Source organism: Micromys minutus, assembly GCF_963924665.1.
Source record: "Micromys minutus genome assembly, chromosome: 10".
NCBI lineage: Eukaryota > Metazoa > Chordata > Mammalia > Rodentia > Muridae > Micromys > Micromys minutus.
In genome coordinates, this window is record NC_137979.1 from 21109349 (window position 1) to 21113094 (window position 3746).

The following is a 3746-nucleotide window of genomic DNA, read 5'->3' on the forward strand; positions in this document are numbered from 1 at the left end:
CCTGTGGCTCTGGCCCCCCCACCACCCCCCCACCCACCGCCCGCCCGCCTCCCCCACCGCTACCACCACCACCTCCTCCTCCTCCTCCTCCTCCTCCTCGGCGGCGGCGTCCTCCTCCTCCTCCTCACCGCCTCCCCCAGCCCCCCAAACCCCCGGGCCACCCCCCTCCAGAACACCCACCCCCGGGGCCGGCGTCTGAGGAGGGGGGCCGCACCACCCCCAAAAATGTTCTTGGAAAAATTTAAGGACTTTTTCCCCCTTCTCTCTTTTCTCCCAAGAGAACAAGAAAAGGAGATCGTTTAAAAAAAAAATTATATATATATGTATATAAAAGTTTTCGACTTCTCTCTACCCCCCTCGGTTGCTTTAAATATATTTAAATTCTGAGGGGGGCGCTCAGAAATATTTCTCAGAGCTGAGGCACTAAGATGGCCGCCTTGAAATTATTTTTAAAACAACCCCCCCTCCAGCACCGCCACCCCCTTTATAAAGAAAGAGAGAGGGGGGTAAAATCCCCTTTTAAAACAAAATGGCTGGCTTAATATTTCATTTTTCATACACCCCCCTTCTCCCTGTTCCATCCCATCTCCAAGCTTCTACTCAGAAACCCACAAATTTCTCCCTTTTTTCATAACTGATTAGTGCACAGATTAATACATTTTCCTTGTGTATTGAGAGAGAGAGAGAGTGAGTGTGTGTGTGTGTGTGTGTGTGTGTATGTTGGGGGCATGAAGGATTTCTGCATAAAACAAAAATGGCTGCTGTGACTTAACTCCCCCCCCTTATAAGAATATTTTGGGGGGGGCATTAATCAGTACTCATGCTCAGTCTGACATCAGCATAAATTGTTAAAGGTTAACTAGTTAGATACTAGTCCAACTAGATTGAATTTTTCTTTTCTTTACTAGTCTTCCTCCCCCCACCTTCCTTCTCTAAAGAAAAGCTTTTTTTTTTTTTCCTGAATACTTCAGAAGGGAGTGGTTTGATGTGAAGGGTTTTTTTTTTTTTTTTCCTTCAGGCATTGAAAAGGAAAAAGATGAAATATATGTTTATATATAACTCTCTACATACCTCGCTGAAGTCAAAATGCATTTAATTGTGTACGTATCTTTTAAATGAGGACTGGTACTGGGTTTTTTTCTTCTTTCTTAAAAAAAATTGACAGAAATCCTAGTGACTTTTGGGGGAGAGATATGAATAGATTCGATGATTGAGGTTTTTTTTCAAAGGAGTCCATGTTTGATCCTCTCCTTCACCCAGCATTCCAAGTGTTTTGTAATGGTCAGTTTTATCTCTCCTCTTTCCCTTCCTCTCCTGCAGCTGCTCACTTGTAAAATCATCTGACTTGAGAAATTAATTTGGTGGTGAATAGGACAGGTCTTTAGAAGAAAGAGGAGAGGGTCGAATCTGAAGATTGTGAAACCCTTTCCTCCGTTCAGCGGACGCCTCTTCCTCCATGACCTTGGACACTGATAAAGTGGAAGAAACTGAGGCACGGGGAGAGGAAGGCAGCTGAGAAGAGAGCAAGAGGTAGGGTGAACACCTCAGGCCTTTCCACTGAACGGCTGACCCATCCTTCCCAACTGGATCCCCGTGTTTATCTTAAAGTTGTAACAGGGATCAGGAGCAGTTGACAGGGAGTCCAGAAGTATGGTTTTCCTACAGAGATTTGACAGAGCCGGCTCAACTGGAATGAAACTTGCCAAGAAGCCAAGCAAGAAGGGCAGATAGCCCAGCTCCACCTTCTTTTTTTTTTTTTTTTTTTTTTTGTTCTTGACTCTTTTCTTCCCTCCAGTTTCCTATTCTTTTGATCTGTCTTTGTTGCTTCCCATCCAGGGCCTGGGGAAACTATTTCTCTACTGCCCTCTGAGCCTCCCAGCATTCACAGGGACCCTGAGGGGATAGTGGGCAACAGCCAAGGAAGGATTTGTAACAAAGGAATAGTCTACAGAATTTTGTTTGCAATGCTAAACGGTTTCTTATTGATGTTGTATTCCCTTCCCCACCCCCACTCCAGTTCACTGAGCGTTGGTTTCTGTCTTTTTTTTTTTTTAAATGTGGAATTATCTTGCATATGTCCCCTTATTACTTCATTCTGTCCTCTCTCGATCTCATTACTAGTCTGGATGGGTAACCCCTCTTTCTATGTCTGGGCTCCTCTGTAAGTGCACTCCGCTCCTTGATGGCACTGTTTTCCTGACACCTTTGACTCTAAGGGCTTCATCATTTCTAAGTGGCAGTTCCTCTCTGTCCTCTGTTCACTTCTCTCTTCCCGGCTGTGTTTACGGATGGCTCTTCTCGAGTCTGCCTGGCTCCCCCTCTGTGTGCTTCATCCTGACACCAAGAGTGTCTCCACTTGTGTTCACGCCACATTGCACAGCATGTGGCAGCAGTCTCTTGTGTCCTCTCCTGTGCCAGGCACCTCTGCCTGCCTGCCACATGTGTCACAGTCTGCAGGTGTAGGTGTCTAACGGTGGCGGTATGCCTCCCCGTGCAGGCCTACATCCTTGTCTCTTTAGCAGAGCACTTGTTCATCTGCCCAGCTCCTTTTCCATGTTCGTCACACACAGCCCACCGCCCCCAGCCTGTCAGCACCTGCTCCTGCTCTTCCTGCTTCTTAGTGACCTCTCAGTGTGGCTTCTCACCCTGCTTCTGCCTGCCTCTCTACCTGCTTGCTTCTGTTATGATGCCTGTCTGCCTGTCTGTTCCTCCCTCACTGGCTGGCAGCTTCTTTCCCTGGTTGTCTGTCTGCTTCTCTGGCTGTTTGCCCACCGCTCTCTCTCTCTAGCCATCTGTCTCCCCGCCTGCCTGTCTCTGTCACTTTTAAAGCCTGAATCTCTTGGTTTGTCTACCTTCCAGGACTTGCCACAGTTTCCCATCATGGTTTGCCTCTCATCTTGACCTTGCACTTGTCTCTGTTCCAGCGTCTCTGCCGAGTCCCTCAGCTTTCTTTGACTCCTTGTAGCTGTGTCCTCTCCCCTGCCTGCCTATCTTGTCTGCTGCTCTCCCACAGTTCAGTTTGTATCTTTTTACTCCTCTTATCAGCTGTTTCTCCCAGGGCTTCCAAGGGTCATGCTGACAACTGCACCAATGGGCTTAGTTCCTCTCCCCGGGCCTTCGGTGAGTCCCTTGCCTTGCCGGTGTTTGTACTGTATCCCTTACCTGCCTCTGTTCACATTCCTCCGTTTTAATTCTCTTTCTTCCTTGCTGCCTTCACAGGCAGTCTGCCTGCCTCTGTCTTTTTGCTGGTTTCCTAGTCTCTATTTTCCTGGCTTTTTGCTGTCTGCTTAGCGGGTTCTGGCTGTCCACATCTCTGCTTGCTTCTCTTCTTGTTTGTTTTAGGTATTTTTCCCCAGTCAGCTTTCAAACAGACAGAAACATGCTATGAAATTCTAAAAGTATGAGAGAGCTAACTAATGAAGAGCATTATCCGTCCTTCCAGAGGACCCAGGTTTGATTCCCAGTACTGACGTGATAGCTGACAACCATCTGCAATTCTAGTTCCATGGATACAACGCCCTCTTCTGGTGTCTTTGGGTACTGCATGGATGAAATACATACACTGAGGCAAAATACCCATACACATAAAAAATAAAGTAGGGCCTGAAGAGATGGTCAGCAGTCAGTAGCACTTGTTGCTCTTGCAAAACACTGGGGTTTGATTACCAGCACTCACATGGTGGCGCACACCCACCCTTCTGGAACACCAGTTATAGAGAATTTAACACCCTGAACCACATACATAT